This window comes from Chrysemys picta, chromosome 6, assembly GCF_011386835.1.
Source record: "Chrysemys picta bellii isolate R12L10 chromosome 6, ASM1138683v2, whole genome shotgun sequence".
NCBI classification, from domain to species: domain Eukaryota; kingdom Metazoa; phylum Chordata; order Testudines; family Emydidae; genus Chrysemys; species Chrysemys picta.
The window spans coordinates 86,610,475-86,625,168 of NC_088796.1; the positions used below are offsets into that span (position 1 = coordinate 86,610,475).

The following is a 14,694-nucleotide window of genomic DNA, read 5'->3' on the forward strand; positions in this document are numbered from 1 at the left end:
AATACAACTCAACACATTCTACAGATAAGCTCATTTTTTATTTGGATTGTAGAAAAACCAAGGAAGATCTTCATTTAGAGACAAATTCTACCACCACTTTACTCGCATTGCATTGTACATATGTTATTTGCAGAGTAAAATACTACTAAAGGTGAGTAAGGGTGGCAGACTCTAACCCAAAGCAGAGCAGAATGAAAGTAGGTAAATATGTTCTACAAACAATCAGTGGCAACAGAAGACGCAAAATAGCCAGCACTTGTCAAATGAAACAAACAATAAAATATCTGTCCTGGAACATAATAATCTAGATGTCTAGGTAAAGTATGAAGAGTTTAATCAGGCAGTCATGTAATCATAAGAGGATCCTATCATCAATAGAATATTCCCTAGAAAAGCAATGACCTTTTTTCGTTTGTTGTATGATGATTAAAGAAAAAAAAACTTTTGTCAACTAGGACATGTGCCAACATGTTGTTTGAATTTCTTTGAAATCTCAGGACTATTTATTCAAGAAACTGAGAATTACAAATGTAAGAAAGATATACATCAAACCTAGCACAGTGTGACAAAATCTCATAATGAACTGCCTGATGGTCACAGAAAAGGAAATCGTATATATTTGTACTATGTTTTGTTAGTCACAAACATGTCCTTGTTTGAATGACTTTGTTTATGTTTAATACAATTCCCCTTCATCTTTAAGGCCAGAGCTTCAGCTAAGATGTCTCATTTCAGAGTCCCAGAACTTAGATATACTTAGTATTTTTTTAACTATTATTAACATTGGCCATTCAAGGCATTGCTATTTTCTTGCTATTATGATAGGATTTGGAAAAATGTGGCATATTTATATTTTAGTATTTGTATTTCCATAACACATAAGAGCCTCTCTCACATACCAGGACCCCATGATGCTAGGTAATATACAAAAACATAAGATTATGATCCTGGCACATGGAGCTTACAATTTAGTGAAAACATCCATAGTTGCTTTAGCTAGGAAAAAATTTATAAGGGATATAAATCCCATTGTGTCAGACCATAACCCAAAACCAGCTGCCCAAAATTAAGAAAGAACTTTCCTTGTGGGAGGGTCATTCCCTTATTGTCTCAGTCCAATCCAATATAGCAATTTCTACATTTCCTTTATTAGGGGGGAGGGATAGCTCAGTGGTTTGAGCATTGGCCTGCTAAACCCAGGGTTGTGAGTTCAATCCTTGAGGGGGCCATTTAGGGAGCTGGGGCAAAAATCTGCCTGGGGATTGGTCCTGCTTTGAGCAGGGGGTTGGATTAGATGACCCCCTGAGGTCCCTTCCAACCCTGACATTCTATGATTCAGGAAAGATGGGCTGAAAGATTTGGCCCTGTTTATAGATCTCACGTTTGAGGTGGTGGAGAACAACTCTAAAACAAGCTGAGATGTTCACTTCTGAATCCGGATCCCAAATTCCTCAAAATCTGAAGAGAAAACACATTTCAGTTTAGACTTATCTCTATTATCAAGAGGCTTGCAGCATAGTCTAAATTCTGGAAGAATTAAGTTTGTGGCCCTGTGACTAGGTAGATTTAGCTACACAAAAAGCAGAAAGAACAAAAATCATGCTTTATCAAAGGAAGTACTTTTAGGTACAACAACAACTACCATTCAGATTCAACATGAAGTATTTTTCCAGTTGTTTTCCTAGAGTTAAATGTATTACTTGTAAAAAATAATCCGAGCCATTCCATTTAAAATTGTTTTTTTCTACATTGTAAGAATTGGCAATTCTAAATCATTCATTTAGACACCCAAGAAGTGTAGTGAAACATTTATAAAGTGTGGAAATCAGATTCATTGCTAGCAATCAAATGCATAAATTTAGTCAATAATATGCCAATAACAATGCCCTGCCTATTGAGGAAGGGTCACAAGGGAAACTCCAGCAGCTGGACCACAGCATGGAGCAATTTTGAATTTCTCTTATTGAAACCAGATGAAAGCAACTCTATTGTGCCAAATCAAATGATACCAAGCTGATAATGGGTGTCAAGAAAGAGAAGTGCTGCCAGAAGATTTAATGAAGAATCTCAAACAAAAAAATATTTTAACATCTTCGCAATGGATGTGAAAGTAAAATAGCATAAAAAAATATATGGAACACAATTAGTCATACTGTATAATAAAGGCACGGATACAGTATATGCACTATAAACAGCTAGATAAGTGATCTCAAAGAAATTGCTGCATTCACTGGAGGAAAAATAGGTTAAATAATTCATCAAAGCATAAACTCATCTGCGTTTTATGTTCCTTTGCTCTGCATGTTTTGAAGTTCTCTGATAAACATTTTGCTCAGCTGCCGTAAGAAAGAAATTAGAAGTGGTTGTAGTCCCTGTCTCTTGGTAGTTTATTCTTCTCTGTTCATGCTTTTAAAAAAAAAAAAAAGTATTGAGCAATACAGCAAACTCTTTAAGATCTCTCTACTGAAACTGCACCAAAAGGTAAAAATGTTAAACTGAGAGCTCAAGGGACAATTGCCACAAATCTAGGCAGTTCACTATAATTATATACCACAGGACCCTGTAATCTACATCACAACATATTTTATTGGGCCTCAGAAAGGCTTGGTTAGTTAATTATGGGAATTATTGCTGTGACTCTAGCCACCAAAAAAAAAAAAAAAATGCTGCTGCATTGAAAGAATCCCCCCAAAAGCCCAAGTTAGAATAGTGTCTGTCATCTTTAAACTAGGTATTCTTGGATCTCTTTTCATATGCTCAGCTTCTCATTAGAGTGATCGATTCTTGTTGGTGCATTGGAGTTGTGTCTCAAGCTAATCTCAGGAAGATGTAAGCTAATTAGCTGCACCAATGACAGAATGTCCTTTAATATCATAGTGCTGTTAAACTATGGTTTCGTAACATTACTTCCGAGCAATGGTGATAAAAAAATATTACCATGTACAATAAAATCAGTCATTATTGGCCTGTTTGCTGACTTTGAACCTACGATTGTCCATGGTAGTGCAGCATGAACAGCATTTGATGCCAATGTAGCAACTGCTGTATGCAAATATAGAAACAACAGTACTTAAAACTAAAATAGATAGGTGGAAGCCTCAAAGCACTGAGGTTTAGTTCTCCTTTTCCATGCTCCTTTTAAAAAATTATCAGAATATACAGGCCTCAGGCAGAGAAGTTGGCTAATGCAATCTATAGGGCCAAATTTATTCCTGGTGAAAATCATCATCAAGAAATTATACAGTCCATGAATTTTGCCCATTTAGATGGCACACTTACACCATGTCAGGACGAAAATCTAACACACATACATACATACACACAACAATATATTTTTCTTTCAATAGTGACACCCAACAAGTATTATTAACATGATCATTTTTCCTAAGAAAAAGGTATGAAAAAACTAAGATAAAAACTATTGCAGGCATGAGGACTGATCTCAAAAAATACTGGCAACTAGAAAGCACCGGTGCCATACAAAACATCAGTGAGTTAAAAAATCTGCATGCTAACCAGGAGACACACTGGAAGAGTCATAGTATTAAGAATGAGTGAAGAGCAAGACCTAGCGTGCTGCTGTTCCTCTCACAATTTCCTTCTACGGCAGCATGATATGCACTGGGGAATTAATCCCTTCTGGGGATGTATATACTGATCAACTGAAATAAATGAAAAGCAAAAGATTAAGGGGGAAAACATTAGGCCCATGCCTAACTTCAAGCACGTGAGTAGTCTATTGACATTAATGAAACTACCCACATACATATAGTTAGGCACTTGCTTAAGTCTCTTGCTGTAGCAAGGTCGAAATCTCTCTGGTTTTAAGGCTTCTGATGAGTTATTCCATTTTAAAATTCAGTTGGTTTTGGATTTTGAATGTAGCTGCTGCCATTTTAGGACCAACAGGCACTCAGTGCATCATCACAGAATACTGTAATACTCAAGTCAATTACCAGGCCACTTATTTTATTTAAAGAGGAATTGTTCTTGTGCTTTGCATTGTAGGTTTTCCTATAGCCTGTAATATGCTAGGTGATTTTCAAACACGTAAAAGGAGAATTCCTGGCTTCGTTTAAGTGAATGGGAATTTTTCTAGCAACTTCAACGGGGCCAGGGCACAGGCTGCCCAGAACAGCACAAGGCAGGCAAATAATAATAGACAAACAATTTACAAGCAAAATCTCAATGGTACACAACTTGGTAGATACCTTTTCTAAAAGTGATTTCCTGAATCTCCTTTATGAGGTAGTAGCTGTTCAAAGTCACAGTCCTGTAACTAGATCTCTGTGAGTGGACCCCGGCACCCATACAAGTCTCCTGGAGTCAGTGGTGAGTTATGTGGGTCTAAGGATGAGTCCACCCACACTGCTCTGATTGCAGGATCAAGTTCAAAGGTTAAAAATGTAGGTCTATTTTGTAGTAGCAGGTGTTTGATTAATATGCAGGATTTGGTTTTCTTCTTTTTGTTTTGACTCCTTTTATCATGGTGGCCTCTGGACTAGCCTCAAAGCTCCCTTGCTAAAATAACACTCATAGTATTGAAATTTTCTTTTTCTTGTTTTTGTTTTTTTTACAAGTAAAACTAATCTTAAAGTTGTATAAAATACATTTGTCCTCAATATGCTTATCCTGTTATCAACTGTCAAGGACAAGTGGGAATGCATATAACCCCTGCGAGTACCATAAGGAGAAAAAGAAATAAACATTTAAGACTAATTATCACAATGTAATAGCAGATATTTCACACAACTTTTTCTAATATACCAGCTGAGCCTTCACTAAAAAGAATGCAATTGAGGATTTTTTTTTTAGATGTTATTGTTTTTCACTCTCCATTTTTGCCTTGCTATTTTAGATACTTGAAAATATATATTTTTAAAATCCCATTTTTTTTTGTCCCTTTCTATTTGGCAAACATTTATTTGTTTGTTTTCCCTTCTCTCTGTTTTGAAAAGATCTGAAATTAACATGCTTGTTTTCCTATAGCAATTTCAATTTAACTAGAACCTTATCCTAACAAAACACCTTTGTTTGTACAACAGCATCAATAGCCATCATAACAGTGCTAAAAAGTATTCAGATTGCCAGGTACACCAAAGCTGGTATTTTCAGGTTATATAAACACTGCAAAACATCTGTTTCTAGCACCTTACTTATATTCTTTAAAACAAAGCCAAGGTGTGGCAACTTTTTTTTTCCCGAATAAATGTAAAATGCCTTAAAAGTAAATTTTACTTTATTTGTTCAGCCTGAAAAGAGTGAAATAATGTGATTGGTCATCTGAACAATCTGAAATTACTACCAATTACAGAAACATATTAAGTAGGACTGTTTGTTTATGCCCAAAGGCACCCATTTAGAATTATGGGAGAATTATTATACAGTATATTAGTATGCATTTGAATGATCATAAGGCTATGAATGCAGTGTTCTGGGAATCATTTTCTTTTATTAATTTATCCTGCAAAACTAGCAAAGGGAACACAAAACTTTTTGTCAAGAGCAGCAGCTATTGGTTTATATCTGTCAGCAATGAACTAGAGATTTTAAAATATATGCAGGAGATACATTATTTAGATCTGGAGACACTTCCTCTTTAAATTCTACTCATTTAAAGTAGATTACATATGGGTTCTCAAAGCTTAGATACTTTCCTTTTTAATGAAAACAAAATCAAATTTTATTCTAGAACAGGAAATATGGCTTATATGCACAAAATGGGGCTAAACATAAAAGTTTTGATAAGGAAACTCTCTGGAAGTAGCTAGCCCCTGAGTATGAACACATTGCAGAGACATTAATTTCGGTTAGCCATACCACAGTTGTTTAAAGGTATACTTCTAAGAGTCCAAATCTGACATTCTTACTCAAGCAAATGCTAACTGAAAGCTATGGGAGTTCTGCATGGTCCCAAATCTTGCAGGGGAATGGAGGGGAAAGAATCCCTCATAGGCAGGGGTGCTGGAACAATTTGTATAGTGGGGGTGCCACTGAACCAAACTGTAAACCCTGTATAGGATGGAAACCACTTCAAGCCAGGGGGTGCAGCAGCACCCCTAGTTCCAGCACCTCTTCTTCTAGGCAGTGGTATAGCAATGGAGCCTCAGGAATATAGTATTGCATAGTTTCTAACTCCTATAGAGAAAGAAAGGATCTTGTGAATCTTGGTAGTAATGGGGCCACAGGCACCACTCCTCTAACCCCCAAATGCCTCTGTATTGGGATACAGGGACCACACCTCATTCTTTACAGATCATATTCATTACACATTTGGCTCTTTTTACAGTTAGCACATTGTTCAAAAGCCAATTGTGATTTTTCTGAGTATATGTTTGTATAGCCATGGAAGAATGAGGCTGTATTTTTGCTAATGGTGTTTATTTTCATATAGTGATGATTATATTATAAAGTGAAAATGTACTATGTCTTTAGTAATGAGAAAGGGAACACATAAGCGGTACTTACCAGATGGAAGAAAAGATATAGTAGTGACTGCCAATTCTAAAATGGCCACTTTAGACCTGTAGCTACTTAGCTCTCTCAAACACAAAAGGCCAATCCCAGAGAGGCATGCTGGGGGAAAATATGTAAGAGCTTGGAAAGTAAGTAAGGGCTAGGAAATCATCAAAAAGGCTGCTTTGGTGTTGTGCCAATCACACATATTGTAAAAACATGTTTAAATCAATGTTAAACAGAGTGTTTTGTTGCAAGGGGACTCCAGGTTCCAACCTGGAATAGGCTGACAGGGAACTGCTCATTGTGACTCCCGTATGGCAGAGCAGTTGCACCTCTCTAGAAAGCAAACATTATGGGCACTTAGGCAGGAAAAGATGGAAGGAAAACAAGGTAATGAGATGCAGGTACTATTGAGGACTGGGTTCCTCAAAATCACTGGGAGACTTTTTTCCTTTCTGGGGTACACTGGCAATCAAAGAAGTACAGTCCAAAGAAGGTTCAAGGCAAAGGAAGTTGTTGAAGAAAGAAGAAAGCTAAACAGGGAAGATAACAAAGCATCAGGAGAAGATAATGTAACTGACTATTTTACTTTCTCTGCTGTAGTGTTCTGGTCAGTTTCTCAAGCAAGTGATTCTGTGTATTTTTCCCTCCTGCTCAGAATCCAACGTAACTGTTTTTTGTAAGAATTTTTTTTTAAGCAGTTGGATGAATAATTTTCAGACTCTGGGCTGTTCACCACCTGCTTGCTTTAATTATTTCATGTCCATGTTATGTGAGTGGTTTCCTTAATCACAGTTCTTTAACATACTCCCCTTTAGCATACTCCCCTTTCCTTCACTAGATCACCAGCTGTACCCGCTAGTATGTAGGGTGGAGGGATGAAGCTATGGTTCTGCTTAATCTCTGCCCTTAGTCTCCATTCCAGTGAGTTTTGCCCAGAGGAGCAGCATGGAAGTAGCCCCTGTGGCCCTCCTAGTATTGGGGCCATGATTGTGGGCAGCCTTTACGTAAAGGGGGAAAGCTCATTACTTCCTCCCCTGTGTGGCAACATAAGGATTTGCCACAATCCAGCCTGAAATTATTAATCAGCAAATCGGGTTAATGCTGACAACTATTATTATAGTCCACACAATACTTCACAAATTAGTGGAGATTTCATATGTATCCTAATCTCTGCATGTTAACTGCATGCCAAAGCTCAGTTACTTAATGTCAGATAGCTTGCTTGGTGGAATGGCACACTAGGAGCTGTATTTTAGGGTAACCAATAATAGCTGTAATAGAGATGATCGCTAGTGTGAGTAAGATGGCAATTAAGTTTATGAAATGTGTAAAGTGCCCAGTACATTTTATCACAAAAGGCATGGAGAAACATAACTTTTATTACTCTCCAGTTCTCTAACTGGTCCATCAATTATACTTTTTGAATATTGTTGAGGGATAAATCACCATGTACTAGGGAAAGCCTTCATGGCATTTTTATTGTGAATTTATTATCATGAATGATTAAACATGGGAAATGCTTTTGGCTTTATCTCCTGCCTGTACGTTCTCCGATTCCATATCACTCCACATTAAGTGAAATGCAGGGCTAGATCCTGGCCCCATCCCTTTTTTACCACTCTGGTTATGATGGACAGCTGCCCTAACAGGGCAGCCAGGGATTCCTCTAACGTAGGGGGAGTCTCCAGCTGGAATAACGCCAGTGTAGTTGGCTCTATGCCTCATCTTGGACATAGCTGGGTAGGCTCTTGTAGACCCTGAAGGACTGTTCTCTGTGCTATAACTTAGAGCAGCAGCTACAAACGCTTCTGAGTTATGTCAGGGGCTGAATCAGCCCCTGGGTTGGCCAAGGATGAGAAGAGTGGAAAGGTGGTTTAGAGCTACACCAGGTTTTTTGCCAAGCACAGCTCAGTAGAAATAGGGGAGCTGGTCCACTGTGTACAGACTGGTGGTGAGGGAACAGTGTACTTCATAATAAACTGAAGTACTACTGAACAGGGAAGTTCATGCATATAAGATGCAGTTATTTACCTTTCTTCCTCTACTTTGTGTAGAGGGGATCTGCTGGCAACCAACAGTGAATTTACAAAAGAGCTGATTGAACTTGTGGGCTCTTTTCAGAGTTTCCCCATAAAATAACAAGTCAAACTTCAGGACTAGACCCTCATTTTCCAAGCTTTCAAGAACCGGCCCAAGTTACTTGAGGTACCATTGTCCTCCTCTCAATCATGAGCTACCGTGACTGGAAGCATAGAAATGTCACCCTGAAGGATAAGATTTTTAAGTGTAAGAGACAGAGCTTTGTAGTGACTCGTCCATAGGGTGACCAGACAGCAAGTGTGAAAAATCGGGACAGAGGGTGGGGGGTAATAGGCACCCATGTAAGAAAAAGCCCCAAATATCAGGACCGTCCCTATAAAATCGGGACATCTGGTCACCCTACTTGTCCATCAATATGGAACTCACCCCAGGAAGAGATCAACCCTTCCCTCTGCCCCTTAATTCCTGAATTTCTGAAGTTCTGAGCCAATCCAGACCAGACAACTAAGTAGTTTCAGGTTCTGATCAGGCTATAGGCAAATGTTGGGACCAGTGCTTCCCCACCTTCCCCAATCAATTCACTCCTCCCTAACTGTAACCTCAGCTGTTGTTTCGGTTCAGGTCCTATGTATGTCTGAAATTACCTTTCGTTCACATGTACACAAGTTATTCATCCCCAAAGCACCTGTGCTGTTGTGCCAAAGAAGATGAGCTATCTAATGTGTCCTATGGACTAAGTGTGGGAAAGACTGTGCCCAGCCCTTGCTGTGTGCAAGGAGGAGGCTCTACATGGCAGTTAGTCACAAAAGGCATTCTCTGTGCTTCTCTGAGCAACATCACTGTTCCCGCTTAGTGCTGAAGTGCTGTATCTTCACCATCATGCTATCCGGGCAAGTAGTGAGGCATACGTGCTGCATCTAGTGCAAGCGTAGCACTCTGGGAGCAGAAACAGTATAATTCATGGACATACAATGCCTCTTGCATCTCCATTAGGGCAGTTCTCAGACCTCTGCACCACTCAGCTCTACCTCCTACTGATGCCTCCTTTTGTATTGACACAATTTAACCCTATACAAACAAACTGTCCAGTGATTTGTCTTATTTTTCTTGTATATCTTAATTTAACTGTGAGTAAAATCATTTATATTTCAATTTTCTGACCTAGAGGCTGATCGCAGTTACACACCCATAAATCTGGAGTAATTCCATTAAAATAAGCAGTTCTCCACAAGGGGTAAATTGATCTTCCACCGAGATCAGAATCTGGCTCACTTTTAAAAAGTCATTGTCAATCCAATACTGTATGATTCCCAATTTTCTGCATAACATGGGGGACGTGAATTTTACTTGAATAATCCGGAGCTTGGGTAATCAAGAGGGCAGCAGTCACTCAGCAGCCCGGTGGTCTGCCCCACGGCCAGGGACGTCTCCTCCTCTCAGCAGTCCTGGCCAGGAGTCTCTGCTGTGCTCCACTCACTCACTCCATGGGGCTGCTCCTTTTGCTGCTGCAGGAGTCACTCAGCAGCTGGGTGTCTTCTCCTCTGCCTAGGGCTTGTCTGGTTGGGATCTCTGCTAGACTATCCAAACCTCCACATTATCTGAACCCCTCTGCACCTTATATCTCACACTGGGAGACAAGGCAGGATTTTGGATAGCCTGGCGGTACGGAGAGTGGAGTATCAGATAAATGGAAGTATATTCCATACCAAAATAAAAGTACAAATAATATTCAGGTGGTAGGTGAGCAGAGAATGGGACAAATATTGATTGTATACATAGGTCCCAGTTTAGGTTTTCATCTAACACTTGGGTTTTGACAGTCTTCCTAAGGGCAATAGCCTGCTTTTATTAAACGGGTTTGACAGTTGTCAAAACAGGATTTGAGGTGTCAGTGCTTCATGATGACTAAACCATGTGAAATGCAGAGCGACTTTGTCAGGTACAAAAGCAAATTGCTCTTTCTGAACTTCTTTATTGCTATGAACTTCAGAAGACAGTGACAGGCATTTGTAATTAATACCATGTCAGCCTATGAACCCTTTGGAAAGGGAGGCGTGTGAGCAACTAACACCCACCAATTCTGAACCAAAGATGTTTCTGGAAAAGAGAGGCTTTGCTGAAAAACACAAGTCATAGCCACATGGCAACAGGCATCATTCTGAGTACCCCAATTAAGGACTTAACACTTCTGACAAGGCTAGCAGCCTCAGAAGTGATGATGAGTCATAGCACCCCTCCTGGCATTTGATATTGTAATTAAAGTGGTGTTGGAGAGGGAATCACCCCTTCGCTTCCCAGCACCGTGGAGACATTATGCATTTGAAAGGCATATTGCCGCCAGGGGTTAGAACTCCAGAGGTGCAAGTCTTTCCCTGCCTCAGGAAAGCTCAGTGGTAGGAGAGGTATAATTGATCCCTCACTATATTGCAGGCAAAAGTTAATCTGGAGAATAATTTAATTCAGATCAAGAAAGAAAGGGTAGTTTCTGGCTGGATTGTAATTCTTTGGTCTAAGTTTGGTTGTGGGTTTAGTATGTGGGTGTTGGATGGTATTGGCGTCCTGTGACATACAGGAGGGCAGACTAGATGATTGAATTGTCCCTTCTGGCCTTAAACTCTATGACCGAAAGAAAAATATTACAGAAACAAAAAGGTAGGTGTTCCTGATAGGGTAAAGAGAAGTGGATTGGGAATTGCATTTACAGTCAACATACAGTGATGAACACCACAGCAATGTGTTCTCATCAGTCTGGCCTTCCTAACAGGAGGGTAACTGAATGTTAAATCATCTGTTGTTTCTGGGTGGCATTACAGGGGAAAGTAGAATGCATTGCAGTTGTCCAGTATGAAGTAACAGATAGCAGCAGTGAACCATGCATGCTAAGTCTACATCCCATAGATACAGGCAACTAAGGATGAAAGCTGGCATGTCTGTCTATTGCTGCATCCTGGGCATCCATCAAAAAGGCTCCATTTCTTTCTTTCAATACCCCTCACTCTCTTCTTTTCCATACCTTTAATGAAGTATTGATAAGTTCTAATGCATCTCTCTGGACCAGGATTCCTCCATCTACCAATTCTTGCCTACTCTAGTATAAGCATATAGCATTATTCCATGCTCTAGGTGATATGCAGGTGTGTCAGATTAAAGCCCAAATCCATATGTGATATTTGCTATGGAAGCACTAGAGTTGTCATAGGCAGTGCCAGATTAACCTTTTGTGGGCCCGGCGCCAAACATATTTGTGGATCCCATGTAGTCGTTGTTATGGGCCCCTTCCGAGTGTGGGTCTGATGTGGCAGTGCCATTGGTGCCATGGTACTGAATCTCAGAGACATTTTTCATTTTGATCACACACCTCTGCAAGACTATGTGTATTACCATACACAGCTTTCTCAGCCCCCAGTTTTTCTCATTGAGCTGTACCCATGTGGGTTTACCAGTATCCACAATGAGCAGAACTTTCATAGTGATCAGGGAAACATCTCACAGATTTATCTCCTTCCTCATTCAGACATTCTATAGCCATGTCTCCAGTACCACCCTATTTCACCAGTCACTGTACATGGTCCTGGCCTCTTAGCCTCCCAGCACTTGGCCCATGGAAACCTGAAGTCACTAGCCTTCTTTCTCTCTGTTCCCATCTACATGCTATTCCACTACATGGTCACTACCACCTCTCCCCGTGCTTGTTTCCCTTCTACCTTGGACGTGCTCCCCAGCCAGCAGGTCCTATTCTCCCCCTGTAAGCCTGACATTCCTTTCCTACTGCTGACCTCTGTTCCTTGAGGTTAACTCCAGTTTATCTGCTCTTAGCTTAATGGCCCCGGTAGTCAGAGAGCCACTTGTAGCTTCTCTGGCTACAGCCCTGGGGCCAATTTCCAGAGGCCAGCCAGAGGTGCACAGCTGCACCTACTTGCTTGCTGAGGGTGATAGCTGGGCCAAAGCCTTCTACTCCTTGTGCATCCGTTTTCCCCGTTCATCATACCACCATCTTCTAGCAGCCTGCTCCCCATTCACAGCAAGCCCTGTGTGCATCAGGTCTCACCAGCCCTGGCAGCTTCCCCCCTCCCTTTCCTGTCGATAGCTGCCAACAGAATACTGAGCAGTTTAGTTCCTTCCTTGCACCAGGGCCAGCTCTCAGGGCAGGGAGCTGGCCAAGGAACTACAGCTCCCAGGGTCCCTTGGGCTCTCGGCTCCCGGGCTGGATCCCGGCTCCTGCAGGCAGACAGTGAGAGCTGGAGCGTTGTTGCCTGTCTCTGGGTGCGGCCCGGGGGATACAATGTATCAGGGCCCTGGCACAGTGCATCAGATCCTGGGGAAAGGGGCTGTCTGTCTGACTGCCCCAGGGGCTGGCCGGGCCTGAAGGGGGTGGGAGTAGGTGTTCTCTGGGGCTGGACGCTGTGATAACCAGGATGCTGCGCCTCACTCTCGGGGCCTCTCACAGCACTGTAGGAGGGGAGGAAGCAGGTGTTATGGGCCCCTTCTGAGTGTGGGCCCGGCCCCTGGGAGCCACTGGTGCCATAGTAAACCTGGTACTGGTCATAGGCTAAAAAGCTGGGGATCTAAAAGAAGAAATTAACACAAGGAATCAGAAGCCAGGCACCAGCCCATAAGTCAGAATCATCTGGGAAACAGGTTTACATTGAAAACAACATGACTAGAGTTTACTTTCCAAAGTCAGTCATATTTCCCTTTTTAAAAGCCCTCAGGTTTTTATGTAAATCATATATCACAGGTCATATTACAACTGCAAAACTGTACTTCTGTAGTTTGGATGTTACCCCAGAAAAATCTTTTCCCCTCATCGTCCAGACATGGAGTAATATGGAAGCATGGAGTTCCTATTTTTGGAGGTTTGATAGCATCTCTATTACCAGAGCATCCCATATTTTATAGAACCATGAAATAACAATGGGGTTTGGGCGGGGGGGGTAGGGGGGGGGGCTTTCTTCCTCTAAATTTCAACCAGAAAGCATCTGGAGGACACCAAAATATAGGATATTGAAGTTGTGTATAGCCCCTGCAAAACACATTCTTCTCTAGAAGCCTCAGGAAAATAATGGGACTATTGTCAATTTAGCTCCTGTAATCTCAAATCTGTTTTTTACATTAATCTGCATTTAACTTCTGGTTCTAGTTCATCACTTCTTTATCTTGTCCTGAGATTAAACCACTGTAACCTCTGTTCTTTTATAAGAAACTGTTTCTACGCCTTTGAGTGCCCTTTGGAAACCTTCACTTTATTCTTTCTCTGATGCATTACATGGAAGCAGGCAAATGACTCTTTATTATTAAAATTCCTTTTGATTTTGTTTACATAGGAATTTTAAAGAAAAATTCCCAATCCTTCCACAATGGTGCTATTGTCATTAGGACTTCATAGTCCCATCCCTTCAGGGAACTAAAGTTTGTCCTAGAGAAAAATAACTTTTGAAAGAGTGTGGTTTGGTACGTGACTTAAAATCCCAGAGGGTGGAGGGCAGGGGGAGAGGGAGTATGAAACATTAAAATGATAAACCTCAAATCAGTGTGTGTGATTTACTAAAATGAGAGGAATACTTACCTCTCCACAGCCACAGATTGGAGTATTAAGGTGTTAGAAGTCAGAGAACGAGATTTGGCAGATCATGTGAAGACGTTTGCCCACCACCTGTGTGTATTAGAAGTCAGTTAAGAGTGTGATGTGAACGAATTAAAAAGGTATGAAAACCATGTTGTCATCCTAACTTTTACAAGGTGGGACCAGAGCTGCAAGCTGAACATAGTGGGACCAATTTACCCAGGTTCATGCAACCTGCACTCTACATTACATTCTTTCCTTGCATAGTGAAATGGCAGGCAGAAGTCTCTCAGTGGTCACACAGTAAGTGTCAAACAGCTGGTTTGAAGTCTAAGTTGGAGAATCTTTGCAGGCTTCTTCCTAAATTCCTCTAGTGTCAGGTAGGGGGAATAGTCTTACAACCTGAGCTAGGAGCAATAAGCACCCTATTCTGCAAATCCTTAAGTAAATATAGTCCATTTAAAATAAAACATTTTTCTTATCTTAAAGGGAATTACTAGCATGAGCTTTACTAAGCCATAGTGCAAGCAGGTGTTGTTCAAGCTTCCCAGGGGTATAATATACCACTACCAAATTCATCTCTCTCCTGGTTGGCAACAGGTCCCATCCTGAGCCTCTGCTGAACATCC

General features: G+C 40.8%; 1 long non-coding RNA gene across 1 annotated transcript; it reads right to left on the minus strand.

The window, feature by feature from the left end:
• Positions 1–21: 21 nt before the first annotated feature.
• LOC135972490 (uncharacterized) lies at positions 22–14,157 on the minus strand. The gene is made up of 2 exons (XR_010588948.1): positions 14,069–14,157; positions 22–2,406 (listed from the first exon to the last, which is right to left on the minus strand). It is a non-coding gene; the product is annotated as an uncharacterized LOC135972490 (long non-coding RNA).
• Positions 14,158–14,694: the final 537 nt, after the last annotated feature.